This window comes from Pinus tabuliformis, chromosome X (assembly GCF_031772625.1).
Source record: "Pinus tabuliformis cultivar Carrire ecotype Pingquan chromosome X, CPIR1, whole genome shotgun sequence".
NCBI lineage: Eukaryota > Viridiplantae > Streptophyta > Pinopsida > Pinales > Pinaceae > Pinus > Pinus tabuliformis.
The window spans coordinates 246,808,115-246,825,628 of record NC_142308.1 but is presented as its reverse complement, the minus strand read 5'-3'; positions in this window follow the sequence as shown (position 1 = coordinate 246,825,628).

The window sequence follows — 17,514 nt, the reverse complement described above, 5'->3', positions numbered from 1 at the left end:
ATCCCACGAATCTGGTGGAGAAGAACTAGTAAGGGAAAAAATAAGAATGTATCCATATTTATTTATAGCATTACTTGAATACCTGTGAGATCTTCTTCTTTTGAGGAGGATGATATTATTCACGGTCGCTTGAGGAATATCTTCTTCTTCTTTCATATCTTCTATCACGGTTATTCATTTGATTTTATTTTCTTCTTTTATTATTGTTGTTGATTCTAGTGTTGTAATGTGGCCTTTTTATCTTCTCGGGAAAGTCTTGTGCATAATGACCTTTCTTGTGGCAATTGTAGCATTTAATATGAGATGATGATATGTCATTCCTTCCTTTCATATTTTGAGAAGGAGGCTTCCTTGATGGAACTCCTTTTCCCTTCTTCTTTTTGTCATCAGTGATATATGCAGCGGGCTCTCCCACTTCATGTTTTTGAATCCTTCCTCTTGTTTTCATCCTTGATTCTTCTTGAGTAATCTTCCCAAAAATTTCATCAAATGACAGAAGGACACCGTTGTTGCTGATTGCAGTAATGAAGGTTTCCCAAATAGGAGGGAGACCGCTAAGAGTCACAACTACTAGTTCCCTGTCAAACACATTTTCTCCAACTCTTTGCAATTGATCTCTAAGGTGAAAAATCCTCATAATGTAGGATTGAACAACTTCTCCTTTGTTCGTCTTGGTTTCCTTGAGTTGATCTTCCAAGATGACGAATCTCATTCAAATTGTCGATTTCATACATGTCGGTTATCTTGTCATACATGTCTTTAGAATTTCTTAAATTTCCAGCATATGCAAGTAAATTATCTTGCAAACCATCAGCTATAATTTGCTTTGCTTTGGACTCACCTTTCTTGTACCTATTTTTGAGGGAAGCAGAAGCATTTTCTGGAGACTTGGGCATCCTTCCTTGAATGTATTCTAGCACATCATTATTGTCAGCTATGATCTCCAACTTGACTTTCCATGCAACAAAGTTTGATGCGTCACACAACTTTTCATGCTCTTTGAAGGTAGAGGAAGATATATTGACCTTGAATAGATAATCTTCGTTCTGATGATGAGGGATTTAATGCTTGTCTTCTTTTAGGTTTTTCCTTCACCTCAGATTTGATACCATGTTAATTTTTCAAATTGATTTATGTTGTATCAAATACTTTAGCCCAATTTACTTCTTCATTAACAATGCATCTAATTATTAGCAATGTAACAAATCGTAAACTATAACTAAAGATAGAACAATATATGCAATGACAAAGAAGACAACAACACAACCATAAGAGACAACAGATTGGTCCAAGACCAGGGAAAAACCCCACAAGGGGGAAAACTCTTTCAAATCTTCTTCTTTATTAGATCGTCATAAAAAGTTTTCAGCAGAGAGTACAATGAGCCCAATACATAAATTTGTAGCAGAGATTTACATAAACAGATTGCAGATCTATAGAATAACAGAGAGAAACCATTGATCCATCAACCAACTGAAGTCAACTGTCAAACCCTAGGTCAAAACCCTGGATTCTCTCAGAATGACTAACTATGTGCATCTGAAACTCCATGGATGCTCCCTCAGCCAATGTCTGAGGGCGTCTGAGTCTTCCTGGAGGCTCTCATCAAGACTGTGTTCATGCGTCCAAGGTCAAAATCACTCAAATCCACTTCAAACCCCTAGACGCTCTCTTTGAGATATTGTGCATGCTTTCGGGACTGCCTGGATTCTCCCATGACCACTTTGTGTGAGCGTCTGAGGACTAATACTGTCTAATCTTCCTCTAAAACCCTAGATGCTCCATTCATGCCTCTGTGCGAGCATCTGAGACATCCTAGATGCTCCCTTATCTACTCTATGTGTCCATCTGGGGATGAAAAAGCTCAATTATGTGCCCGTGTTCGAGAAACAGAAACCCTAGATCCGTGTGAGCTTTACCCCTGTGATTTTGAAACCTTCTATTTATAGGATTTCATGAGGGTCCACTTGGGGTAGAGGCTGACCTAACCAGTTTCATATGTGGTTAGGGCCGACCCATTCTATTATACATGAATTAATAAAATAATTCAAAAATCAACTTTTGCTTGTCTAAATGGGGTGATCTTTAGGTCAATTTTGGTCCTCTCAAAAAGAGGAATTTAATTCCATCATCATATCTGTCATCTAAGTTGTCCAATGTGGAATTTAACCCTAGTTGAAAAAATTAACACCCAACTTTTTACTGTTCTTTGTATTGGATGATGCTAGTTCTTTAGTGAACTGTTTTTTGTGTTTTAAAAAATTTCAAGTTCACATTATTTGCAAAAACAATCAAATTGTAACACCGTCCTCCCACATTTACTTAAGTTAACCATTTCATTGGGATAAACATGTGACAAGAGCCTACTATGATGTGATTCAACTCCCCATGTATAATTAAGGAAGTGGTACTGACAAAACAAAACCATTCTAACCATCCACACATGTTACGAAACCTTTAGGAGTCAGTCAACCCTTCCAAGTGACCAACCCCTAAGAAAACTTGGCATTTCACTGATTTGGACACTCATATGCTTCCATGACAAGCCATGCATGTGACAGAGGCCTTCCATTCACTCCCATAGTAAGGCATGCCAGCAACTGCGAACCATTTTAGCCAATTTTGAGCCAAATACCCCGGATTGAGCCACTTTTTCAAGGTGTTTATTGGAAAAAATGACCTTTCAACATTTTAAGGGAGACCACCTAGTCAGGAACTTAAAACAGTTCCTTTTCCCTTGAAATGGTGGTTCTCACTGGTGCGATTAGGTCCAGTTACCCTCTCTCTATCTCTACTAGCTTAAAGTATGACTTTCACCTACCAATAGAGAGGAGACATCAGATCGACTCTTCTTGCTGATCAGGAAAGAAAGTGATCCTTAAGTTGACTTTATGGCCTAGCCAAACTACTCTGAAGACTTCCCCTATATGAGGGAACTTCTAGGATGCAGAAATTAGAACTAATTAAAAATTATAATCTAATATGCATCTAATATTATACCTATCTTGATTGAAGGAAGGATTAGTCCTTCTCTCAATCAAGATAAAGATAAAAAGGCAGGAAAAGAAATATAAGTATGTTGAAATTGGAATAGGATAAAGGAAATAGATCAGTGAAATAGTTCCAAGATGTAATCCTTGTTCAAGAAAAGGTATACAAACAAATTCACATTAAATAGTTATCAAACATCCAATTGCAAACATCTCCAATTCCCAATACAACATATGCATAAGGACAAAAAGATTCATATCACAATACTGAAATAGTTCAAATATATGACATGTGGAAAGAAGGACATCTCTAAAATTAAATTGTTAGACATATATCAGCTCAAGGAGATAAAGGTCTGTCCTTATACAAGTTCTAGTTTCGAAACTCATTTTCGATTAACCCTGCAAGATAGCTTAACCAGATTCTAAATGAACATTTCAGTAAACAGTCAATAGTAGTGTTGAAAAGCCACATACATACACATACTCCAAAAATGAAGTTGAAAGCTGAAGCATTGACTTTCAATAAGAGAGTAAGCAATAGTGTTATGCAAACAATTACATAAATAAATATTATTATAAAGATGAATCAAGTTACCTAAAATAATAGAGTTACAATAATGCAAGTCATATGTTGCCTTTAAACTTGATTCCTTGTCTGTAGTGATGGATCGACTATCACTACAATAGTGTAAATGAATCACAACCTCCCTCCTTACAAATAAGTTTCAATCTCAAGCATTACTCTGCCTCTCTTCCTTTAGGATTCAAATCCCCTTTCTCATAATCAGAGATGGGTATTTATACATAGTGGAAATATTAATAGTCCCCCTCTATTTCTGAACAACTGGAAAAAAATGATTCCTTCGGTTGGGGTTCTGGCCAAATGTAAATGGCCATGGTGGAACACCTAGTTTGGTTTGCGCAGATAAAGATGATCCTTCTTGTCTCCTGCTTGTTTCAAACCGATAGGTGAAATTACATGCAAGGAACAATCGATTCAACAAATTTCTTCTATAACAAGATCCCTTTACCATCTAGAGGAATTTTTTTGGTGATAGTCTAGATTTTTTCAATACTGGCCTTGATCAGAAATCTTTGTTATAATAGAAAACAGAATTATCCATGGTGTAAAACAAACTCTAAATATGCCCAAAACCAATAGAAAACTCGAGCAGTTTTTTCAAATAATATGATAGTGGCCCCTAGAAGTGACAAGTGGAAAGAGTTGAGTGGTATCGGAGAAATGGATATCAGAACTTTTAACAATGGGCACAAATGAAAAGTGTTGATATTGGGAGGCCACGATATGGAGTGAAAGTGATATATTATTGAACTCCTGTTAAATAGTGTATCGGGTCTGAATATGGAACGTGAATGGATTATTGGAAGTCGAAAGTTGGAGGGAGATGATTATCGGAGATCAGAGATTGGAGGGAGATGACTATCGGAGATCGAAGATCAGAAGGATATGATTATCGGAGGTTGGAAGGATTGGTTATCGGAATATCGACGAGACATGAATATCGGAGGTATGAGTAGGAGGTGCATTGAGATATTGGAGGTTAGAGGAAGTGGTATTAGAGATTTTAAAATGTATCTCGAAAAGAAAATCTTTGATATGCATTACCTTTGATATGTGGGATTAATGATGTGGAAGTGGATCCTCTTACCATAAACTACAACCACTGTTAAATGGGCCCAGGACTTATGATATCGGGGATTTTGAAAGGAATCTTCTAACGTTGATAAGTTTCGAGGTTCCGATATGTTACAACCACTTTATCAAAATACCACATCCATTTTATAATATAAGCCAAAGACGCTATTTGGAAAATAAAACAATATAGACACTATTAATGAAGCTCTTCGTCTCGAGGACTATTTAATTAATTATTAATTTAAATTTAAAACAAAAATAATATTTACAAATAAATAATAAAAATAATGTATATTTTATAGGTTTTATAAGGCCACGACAGTGAAAAAATATCCAATCTTCGTTTAGGCACCATTTGCAAACCAAACAACCAAAGAGATCAAACGAGTTTTGATAAGAAGAAAAAAATAGATCAAGCTCATTGAAGCAATCCAAACTCAGAAAATTAGAAAGTGACATGACCAAGGTTCAATCAAAGAGTCCTCATAATGAGAATTAAGAGAATAATGGGGGGGTTGCGTTTTTACCACAACACAGGGCTAGATCTCTGGCCACTGCCTAGAACTTCATGAAACCTTGAGAAATGGTAGATAACATTGGAATATGGCTACTTATTCAATCATTGTTACAAGTACTTGATCTGACCCCTACTAGCCATGACAGGAATTTTGTCAAACATGTTACAAATATGTAATCTACGGGTCATAACAACTCGTTTGAGCACAGGGGTCTCATACTTATTTGAGATTTGTAAGTAAGCGTTTATTTCTTATCACAGTAGTTGTATTATCATCTATTACGTCATATATTCATTGTACATTCATTTTCTAATCAAAACATGGTTAGAGACTTACATCAATTTTTCCTAAAACATACTCATAACCATCATATAACCAACAAAAATAATAAGGATATAACAGCCATAAGAATCGCATATGAACCAATACATTTACACATGAAATACCAAGGAGAAGGAGTTCTTAGTAATGAATGCATAAGCTAACCAGGTCTAGGACTTTCATGAACCACCCGACCATAGATCGGGTTGAACCAAATCTTTCTTTCAGCCAATCACCCCTATGTCATATTCCAAGCATGAATGTGGGACTCACAACAAAACCAACGAGGGATTTCTCAGTCTTTACCATATATCCCACCAAGGGATTACTAGGCCTGAACCCTCATCAGTACAACCAGACTTTACACAACCCCCATCGAATCACTAGGCCCTAAACAAGCATAGATGCCTCCAGATGTATCTACCTAAACCGTGAGGAATTTGTCTGTCTCAACCTCTCAGCTTTATTATGTATCCTACCATTACCACTCAAGGGATTCCTAGGCCCAATCAAGGGTATTCACCTCTGATATTTACCATGTATCTCGCCATTCACCGGTTAAGGATTCCTAGGCTCAATTGAGGTGTTCACGACCAAGATTTAATGTATATCCCATCCCAGGATTCCTAGGCCTTGTGAATAATCCTGAGACCACCCCACTCAGCTTCGAGTCCGTCCAGAAATCCAACTAAACCAAATACAAGAGAAACAACCACACCATGTCTATTTGGAAATGGTAAGGCAAGGCTTAAAAACATTGTCACACCTGGAAAAACCCATGCTAATGACAAAAAAAGAACCAAAAACGCACATGCATGTACCATGCATTCCAAATCTAGCAAGGACATCACACATGCAATTCAATACCTGCAATGAATATCGTTGTAGTCGGTTGATCCCACTCTTCCTTACTTGATATTTGCTTTCCTTTTCCTTCTTTTTCCTTCCTTCGCTTTCCTTGATCCAATGTTAGAGTGCTCCAAGAATTCTCTGTGTCCAAGAGAGAGAGAGAGAGATAACTCCAAAATTGAATTGACAAAAGGTACCAACTGATCCTCAAGATAATTTTTATTAATGAGGCCTCTATTTTCTTCATTTTCCATTATTTTCCTTCATTCTCCTCCTAACATGCAACCTATGACCTTTCACCTTCTTTTTCTCCTAATTTCCATTATTTCCATAAATATAATGCCAATTAATGCCACTTTTCCTTTGCCTTTTACTTTTCCAATTTCCTTAACCATAATAAACTAAATGAACACCCACACTAGGATGTTTTGCCCAACATTTAGCTTGGAATAAGTGTCTCGTGACCTTGGTTATTGTTTTTTCCTTTATTAACTTTAGTACATGGATTATTTACTAGGGTTGTACCCTCCCCCTTGGGGGAACACCATCCTCAGTGTTCAATGAAACCTATAACCAACAAATCTACTGAAAAGAAAAAAAACATACTTCTTGTGGAGCTTTATAGCTTAGCTTGTTGCAATATTTACAATGATCAACTTGCTAAGAAGCAAACCAACATGACATTGATACTGCTTATTGGAGCTTTATAACATATCTCATGGCGGTATTTATATCCACATAAATATGTACATATACCAAAATATCATATCAAAACATATACCAAAAACATGCACTCACCCAACGAATAGAGAAGGAGACATAGTCTGCATCTAATCTGCCATCTGCCGTGTAGCTTCATCGGGCCCAAAGTGCTTCCATTGCACTTTAACCTTCTCAATTGCTTGGTTACGGAGCATGAGCATCTTTTTATGCAATATACACTGAGGTTTCAACTGGAATTCTCCCTTAGGCTCCACCTGCAATACAAACTAGTCAATCATATGATCATCATATTTAACATACTTCTTCAGCCATGACACATGGAAGAAAACATGGACTTTCACTTTCAGAGGCAGTGCAAGTTGATAGGCTACTGGTCCAGTCCTTTCAATAATCTTGAAAGGTCCACAAAACGAGGTGCCAGCTTGGCACACGATCCAATCCTCTAGGAGTTTTTCTTAGGCTTGATGGGAAAATACACCTGTTACCCAGCCTAAAACTCCTTAAACAACTTGTTTCGATACGCATAAATTTTATGCATGTCATGTGTTCGCTTTAGATTCTTCTTGATTACTTGCATTTCCTATTCCATATATGCCAACATATTTGATCTAATCAACACATTTTTCAATGTACCACTCCAACTGATGGAAGTATTACAACTCTGCCCATACAGTGTCTTGAACGGACTCATCCTTAATGACTCCTGATACCCATTGTTGTAAGAAAACTCAACCAATGGAAGGTACTCCTCCCATCTCCTCTATTGATGCATCACATACATCCTCAACATGTCCTCCAATATCCTTTTGACCCTCTTTGTTTATCCATATGTATGCAGATGATAAGTTGTGTTGAAGGCCAACTCTGTCCCCAAACCTGCAAACAACTGCTTCCAAAACTTGGAAGTGAACTTAGCATCCTTGTCTTAAACAATCTTCCTTGGAACACCATGCAACCTTACTACATCTTTGATAAATACATGTGCCACATCACTAGTTGAATACATAGATTTTACTAGAATGAAGTGTGCTACCTTTGTCAACCTTTCTACCACAACCATGATGGAATCATGTTTTCTATATGTCCTTGGAAAACCTATTATGAAATACATGGAAATAACCTCCCACTTCCACTCTGGAATCAGAATCGGCTGTATTACTCCACCTGGATGCTTACACTCTGCTTTCACCTACTGACAGTCCAAACATCTAGCCACAAATTTTTCCACGTCCTTCTTTGTTATGAAACCAGCTCAAGAAAAGATAGAAAAGATAGATCAACGCCTTAGAATTCAGCCTCTTCGAGGGGGAAACCTCCTTTAAATTACATAAATGAACAATTATTGGATGATACAAATGACAAAACCTCATTTCTATATATAGGAGTCTAAGGAGTCACAATATAATCTAGCCGACCTAACAATAATAATATAAAGCCACAAAAATAACAATAGAGGGATTCTATGGGGCACAGAAATAACAATATGGGGGTAATAGGGGCACAACAATATAAATAAGGGGTATAACTACAATAGTAATGGGGTAATCACTAGTATTATAGGGACCCAACATGCCCCTCTCCTTCAAAAAAGTGTTGTCCTCAACGCTTGAGTAGTTTTGGATACTTCTGCATAAAATTCTCATCCTCCCATGTTGGATCTTCAGCGGATAAGTTCTTCCACTTGATAAGATACTCTGAAATTGATCGATTTCGTAGCTGTCGAGTTCTTGTTTCTGTGACTGCTTCCGATTCCAATATAATTTTTCCTTCCTCGTCAAGTTCTGGCAATATTGTTTGAATTGGGAGCTTGTCGCCTATAACCTTCTTTAAACATGAAACATGGAAAACTGGGTGCAATCGAGAAGCTGCAGGAAGCTCCAATTTGTATGCCATAGTACCAATCTTTTGCAACACCTTGTACGGACCATAATACTTTGGTGATAATTTATTATCCTTCTTAGCTTGCTTTAGGGACATTTGCTTATATGGTTGTAGCCATAGGAATACCCAATCACCTACATCAAAACTTCTTTCACTGCGATGTTGATCTGCCTGTTGTTTCATTCTATTTTGTGCCAACACGAGTTATCCTTTAAGAGTTGGAGGACTTGTTGTTGATGTTCGATGTGATGTTCCACTGCCTGAACCTTAGAATTTTCTCTTAAATATGATGTGATGGATGGTGGTTGATACCCATAAAGTGCCATAAATGGGGTCATTTTTGTTGCTGTATGGAAGGAAGTGTTATACCACCATTCAGCCAGAGGCAACCATTTGACCCATTGTGTCTGTTTATCAGATACAAAGCAACGAAGATATCCTTCCAAACATTTGTTTACTATCTCAGTTTTCCCATCAGATTGAGGATGATAAGATGAGCTATGAGCTAACTGAGTACCAAGACAAGAAAATAATTCTGTCCAAAAATTTCCAGTGAAAATGGGATCTCTGTCACTTACAATAATCTTTGGGTTTCCATGTAGCTTTTGAACTGTTTCCATAAATGCAGTAGAAACTGTACTGGCTTTAAATGGATGTGATAATGCACAAAAGTGTGCATACTTGGTAAGTCTGTCAACTACCACCATGATGACACTCTTTCCCTCAGACTTGGGTAAACCTGTGATAAAATCCATTGAAACCTCCTCCCAACGTTGGCTTGGAATGGATAAAGGTTGTAATAGACCCGGTGTCTTAATTGTTTCAACTTTATTTTGTTGGCAAACCAAACATTCCGCCACAAACTTTTGAATATCTGATTTAAGGCCATCCCAAAAAAATTCCTTCTTAACCCTGTGGTAAGTTTTTAAAAATCCTGAGTGCCCTCCTAAGGGAGAAGTGTGCAATTCCATAAGAATCTTTTGTTTTAGCTGGGAATTCTTACAGAGGTATAAGCGATCTTTGTACCATAACGAATCATTTTTCCAGCTAAATGTATCAGAAGTACTGGAATCTTGTTGTAGCTTTCGAATAAGTGCCCACACTTCTTCGTCATTCTTCCATTCCTCCCTTGCTTCGTTTATCCAATCTGGTTGGATAATAGAAATGGCACACAACAATGCTTCCACATCCTCATCCTTTCTTGAGAGTGCATCTGCCACCACATTTTGCTTCCCTTTTTTGTAGATGATTTCAAAGTCATAACCCAACATCTTTGTGACCCACTTTTGTTGCTCTTCAGAGGATAATCTTTGTTCTAAAAAGTATTTAAGGCTATCATGATCCGTTTTTACCTTGAAGTGTCTTCCCATTAGGTAGGGTCGCCATTTCTTAAGTGCATGGAGTATTGCCAACATTTCCTTCTCATAAATAGCTTTGCTTAAAAACTTTCCCTTGATTGGACGACTTTCAAAAGCAATGGGTCTTTCATCTTGCATTAGAACAACACCAATTCCATTTCCTGAAGCATCACATTCCACAATAAAGGTTTTTGTGAAGTTCGGTGTAGCTAAGACCGGTGCTTGGCACATTGCCTCTTTAAGATGTTCAAAGGCCTTTGTTGCTTCCGGAGTCCATGAAAATGAATCTTTCTTCAATAATGTTGTTAGAGGTGCTGCTATTCTCCCATAATTCTTAACAAACTTGCGATAATACCCTGTCAACCCAAGAAATCCTCGCAGATGCTTTATGGATGTGGGGATTTTCCATTCCTTAATGGCTTTAATTTTGCTAGGGTCTACCTTAACTCCTTCATGAGATACAATATGACCCAAATATTCCACCTCCTGGACTCCAAAGAAACATTTGGATCTTTTTGCATATAATTGTTTCTCCTCCAATAGTTGTAGCACCCTGTCAACATGTTCAACATGATCCTTCCAAGACTTGCTGTAGATTAGTATATCATCAAAAAATACTAACACAAATTTTCTAAGGAATGGTTTGAAAATTGAATTCATCAAACCTTGAAATGTTGAAGGTGCATTGGTAAGGCCAAAAGGCATGACCAAAAATTCATAATGACCCTCATGAGTTCTAAATGTTGTTTTTGGAATGTCTTCAATCTTCATTCTGATTTGATGATATCCCGAACGAAGATCCAACTTGGTGAAGTAAATTGATCCATGCAATTCATCCAGTAATTCATCAATGACAGGAATGGGGAACTTATCTTTAATAGTGAGCTTGTTGAGCTCCCTATAATCCGGACACATGCGCCATGATCCATCCTTCTTGTGCACCAATACTACTGGAGCTGAGAAAGAACTTTGACTCGGTTGAATTATACCAGCCTCTAGCATTTCTGCAACCATACGTTCAATTTCACTTTTTTGGACATAGGGATATCTGTACGGCCTGATGTTTGGAGGAACACTTCCTGGAATCAGATGAATAGCATGATCATGATCACGCATAGGTGGGAGACCTTTGGGAGTCTCAAATACCTTGGAATGATTGTCCAGGACTTTTTGGAGATCTGGAGAAATAGATGATTCCAATGTGGAAACATCTAGCGAACATAATTGTGCAATTACACCTCTTTGCTCCTTTTTTAGAAGCTTTGTCATGCCATTAGAGCTGATTATCTTTCCTGGTTTCCCTGCAATACCCCTTAATTCAACTTCCTTTCCTTCCGTAGAAAATTTGATGAAAAGTTCTTGAAAATTAAAAGCTATTGTACCCAAGGATTGTAGCCATTGGACTCCTAGTACAACATCAGCACCTCCCATTGGAATGGAAAGCATTGGGCTAGTCAATACATATTCTCCCATGGATAGCTTGATATTATGGCACTTTCCAGAGCAATTTATTGTTCCTCCATTTGCAATCATCACTTGACACTCTGGTGCTGGATATAGGAAGCAATTCAATTCTTTTGCTACCCTACAATGAATAAAATTGTGGGTGCTTCCTGAATCAATCAACACTATTACCTTTTTCTTCTTGATTTGTCCTTCTATCTTGATGGTTTGAGGAGTGGTAATTCCCGCCAATGCATTACAAGATATGGTCGGATTTATTTGTTCTTCATCTAGGCTTTGTTCCTGGAGTATATCCTCTTCTTTTGACCTTTCTTGCTCCTTTTCTTCTTCCTCTTCACAATCTATGTAGAATAATTTCTTCTCAGCACACTTATGACCTTTTGTGTATTTGCTATCACAATTGTAACAAAGCCCTTTTGCTCTTTTTTCTTCCAATTGTTGTGGTGTCAACCTTGTAGGTTGTGGAAGACTAGGGGCAACAACACTTCCGTCTTTATAGTTGTGAATGGTATGCTTCCTAGTTGCCATAATTTTGCTTTCCATTTTTCTTGCTAACCTGAATGCCTTCTCTAATGAATCAGGTTCCCAAAGGCGAACATCATGTTGGATATTATCCTTTAAAGACCCTATGAACACATCAATCCTATGCTCCTCTGGAATATCTTTTACCCTTATGTTCAATTTTTGGAACTCCTCAATGTGCTCCATTATTGAACCCTTTTGTTTGAGACTTATCAATTGGCTAAAAAAAGTGTTGCTTTTTGTATCCTCATAATGTGCTATCAATTCTTCCGTAAAAATTGCCCAAGTGATAAATTGTTTACGAGAACAAAGCCATTGATACCATACAAACTGATTTGGTTCCAAATATACAGTTGCCATACGTACCTTTTGTGCGTTTTGCACATTATTGAGATCGAAGAATTGCTCCATCTGTAATATCCATGTGGCGGGATCCTTGCCATCAAACTTCCTCATATCGATTTTTGGAATATGGTGATTCTTCGATCCAACATTAGCGTCTATGGAATCATGATTAACATTTCTTTTGTTCTCATCATGAGTTTCCTTTACTACCTTTTCACCATTAGTAAGTATTTCTTGTAGAAAATTTGTCAAATCTGTCTTCAAATCTGCCATGCCTGTCTTCAAATTTGTGTTCAAATCTATCTTCAAATTGTCCATCTTAGCTTCCATGCCATTCATCTTAGCTTCCACGCCATTTATCTTAGCTTCTGTTAACTTTTGTGAGCGTGACATTTGTTGCACTTGTTCTTGTAATTTTGATATATCATGTAGCATTTCTTCCTCTTCTTCATGAGTCATGCTAGAGCTTTCAGGTTCCTTACTAGGTGTTTGCATTTTCTTTCCTCGGGGCATCAGTTACCGATAATAATTCTCTACTATGCCCTTTGAATTCCTTCAAAATAAATTTTCAAACCAAGCTTAAGCAAAAATTTAAAAAAATCTACACACCTTTTTTCACTTTGTAGGAGCTTGATATTGCCTCTGATGTATCTCTGTACTTTCCAATCATCTAGTTCTGAATTTGTGACCTGTAGTAGCTCTCTGTGTCCTCTTTCCAATGCCACCAGTCTGATCCAAATTGGATTCTCCAAGAAAGAGTTATGCACAATCTCCCAAGATGACCTGATTATAGACCTTTCCAGAAGAGCAAACTTGTATGAAGTTCCACGTGTACAATTTTCGATCTTTGGTTCTGAAAACGATATATAAGAAACTAAAGTCTGTCCTCTTTCTGTACCTTCTTACGAAATTTCAATCTGATTCCCAGAGAGAAAGTTATGATGCTTTTCCCCAGGTCACCTGTTTTGAATGTAAATCAGGAGTCTGCAAAAAGACCAACTTCCTCAGATCATATCTCCGCAAATATCACGCAAAAAGCTCTGAAATTCGGACCCAAGGTTCAACTCGATTTCTTCTCAAATGGGTTTTTTTTGCGACTTCTGAAATGTCACAGAAAAAAAGTTATAGCGAAAATTCCACGATGACCTATTTGGAGCAGCGAAACCCTAGAATCCAAAGCTCTGATACCAAATGTTATGAAACCAGCTCAAGAAAAGATAGAAAAGATAGATTAGCGCCTTAGAATTCAGCCTCTTCGAGGGGGAAACCTCTTTTAAATTACGTAAATGAACAATTATTGGATGATACAAATGACAAAACCTCCTTTCTATATATAGGAGTCTAAGGAGTCACAATATAATCTAGCCGACCTAACAATAATAATATAAAGCCACAAAAATAACAATAGAGGGATTCTATGGGGCACAGAAATAACAATATGGGGGTAATAGGGGCACAACAATATAAATAAGGGGTATAACTACAATAGTAATGGGGTAATCACTATTATTATAGGGACCCAACATTCTTCATATTTAGTCAATGATAAAACTTCTTCATTGTTGTCAATGTCTTCTGGTATCCTAGGTGACATAAATATGGTTTGGCATGAAATTCTCGCAAGATAGTCTTCTGGAGCTCATTGTCATTCGGCACATAGATTATGTCCCTAAATCTGACCAAACCATCTACTGTAAGATGATAATCCATATCCTGACCACCTATACCCTATTGTAACATATACATTAGCTCCATGTACATGGCATCCTGTTGACCTACCTGTAAAATCTGATCTTGTAAATTTGTCCCATATGAACTCATAGTTTCTATATGATTTACATGTATCCTCCAACTAAGATCATTTGCAATCCTGTTCTCTTATCCCTTGATGTATCTAATATCAAAGTAAAACTCACTGATCATGGCCAATCATCTAGATTTATTGGTATTCATATTTGGTTGGTCAAACAAGTATCTCAATCCACTATGATCGCTCGTCAATACAAACCTCCTACCAAGAAGATAGTGCATCCACATCTTCAATGCATGGATGATTTTTGTGAATTCAAGATCATGTGTCAGATAATTTTACTCATCTTCATTCAGTTTCCATGACTCATAGCACACTACCTGTCCTTCCTAAATAAGGATCCACCAAGTCCTATCTTGCAAGCAATTATACACACCACAAAATCTTTGTCTGGATCTGCAATCCTTAACACTGTATCGTTCCTCAACAAATGCTTCAATTGCTCAAAACATGTTGCACATTCTTCTGTCCATTCAAATTTCTTACCTTGCCTCTACAGTGACGTAATAGGATATGTAATAGTGAGATAAGTTCATGATGAACCTCCTATAGTAACATTCTAACCCCATGAATGACCTTACCTCATCCACATTCCTAGGAGCTACCCATTCCATGATAGCTCTTATCTTCTCTGGATCCACTGCTATAACTTCCTTGGAAACAACATGTCCCAAGTAATGTACATATATCTTAAAGAAACTACATTTATTGATATTAGCATATAGTTTATGCTTTCTCAACAATTTCAATACTGCTACTAAGTGTTTGACATGCTCTTCCTCATTTTTAGAATATATCAAGATGTCATCAATGAATACAATAAAAAATTTGTGAAGATAAGGATGCAACACACTATTCATCAAGCACATAAAGGTAGCTATAGAATTAATCAAACCAAATGGAACTACAAAAAACTCATAATTCCCATACCTGGTCCCGAAAGTTGTCTTATAAATGTCATCTTCCTTGATACCTGACAGTATCCTGATTTCAGATCAATCTTTTAGAACATTGTTGTTCCCTTCAACTGATCAAACAAGTCATCAATCCTTGGCAATAGATACCTGTTCTTGATGGCTACCTTGTTCAACTACCTATAATTAATGCATAGCCTAAGGGTACCATCCTTCTTCTTTACAAACAACACCAGTGCACCCCAAGGTGATACAATTGGCCTAATGTATCCCTTGTCAAGCATTTCCTTGAACTAAAGCTTCAAATCTACTAACTATAGCATGCCATCTTGTATGGTTCCTTTGATGTTGATGTTTCCCCTAATACCAATTCAATAGAGAATTCCACTTCTTTATGAGGTGGAAACTATCAAATCTCTGTGGGAAATACATCCTTAAACTGCTGCAAGATCAGGTACCTTCTCAATTCTCGACATCCTTACCTTTATCACTAGAAATATACATTGCAAATAACACACACCCTTTTATGCAACTGTGCTTTGCCTACATAGTTGTCACCATTCTAACTGATGTTGCATTCTTCTTACCCTAAAACATCCTTTGTTCCCTAGTGATCCAAGCACTCAATAGTTTTTTCATAACAGTCCACTTTGGTCCTATGAAGATAAAACCAGTCCACACCTAAAAACATAGTATATGATCCCAACAACAATACATTCAAATGTGTTGAGGTAGGCATACCATTCAACTTTAATGCACAAGCTCTTACCCAATGATGCACTCTCTTCTTTGTACCTATAGCCAACTGCACTAACTAGGATTTTGCATGCACTTCTTGATTCAAACCACACTTATCCACCAGGTTAGGGTTAACATAACTATAATTATATCCAAGGTCAATCAAAATAGAAACAATTTTATCACAAAGCTTACCATCCATATCAATAATGGATGCCTGGTGATCTACTTGCCTGTTATCCAATGTTGTGTAGATACGAGGAATTCTCTACACAACATCCCTAACAATATGTGCCTCTTTTTCACTATAGATCTAAGGCCTACCACCCTGATACTCTGGAAAATCTCTCTTGAGATGCTTCTTGCCACATATCCAACATTGCAATGGTCCCATACCATCACCTCTATTTTTCTGCCCTCCATGTTGTGACCCATGTCCTTATCTAACTACGTTGAACTTCTTATAAGGTGCAACATTTTATTTCTCACCTGCATCCTAAGGCCTTGTTCTTTTCGGTTTCCATTTACCTTTAGCTTTGTCTTTCCCTTTCCAGCCCTGCTGCAATTTTGTCCTACACTTTGACTACTCATAACAATGCCTCAATTTCCCAATAACTTCCTCAAGCGAATGATGATCATCATACTCAATCCGATCTCTAAACGCTAATGGTAATCCATTGACAAATCTCTAAACTTTGGCCTTCTCATCTTTAAGATAAGGTACATACCTCAATAACTCCAAAAACTTGGTCGTATACGCCTCATCATTGATCCCATCTTTAGTTCATAAAATTCCTTAGGTCTACTATCGTAGTACCTTTCTGACAAGTATTTCTTCCTTAAAATTATCTTAAATTCATGCCAACTCAACTCTTCAATCCTAATGTCTCTTACCCGCTTCACATCCTCCCTCCATTTTTTTGATTTCCCTTTGAGGTTGAAGACATATATTTTGGCCTTTATATTCTCTATGTACTCATGGATCTCAAAGAATTTCTTCATCCCACTTAGCCATGCTTCTTCATCCTTCGACTTCTTCAAATCCCCATCAAATGTAGGTGGCTTCTCTTTCTTGAACTCGTTTGGAAATATCCCCTATCAATCCTCCTATAAGGATGATAACAATGATGATCATAGTGCCTGTCAAAACCAGAACTAGAATAGAACCTATGTCCATCACCTCTCCTATTTGGAGTATCCAAGAGTCTGTCATCTCTAATCATATCATCCCTATCTGTCCTATGCCCACCATTAGATCTACTTCCATATGCCCCATTAGTCCTGTCCGCCTACCCATGTTGATTTGAAGCGGTCCATGCCTCTGCAATTCTGACAAACTATAAAGGATTGTTGCATTGACTTATACTTTTTTCTCCTGTGCCTACATGATTCTATAATTATCTTCTTTGAAACTTCTTAAT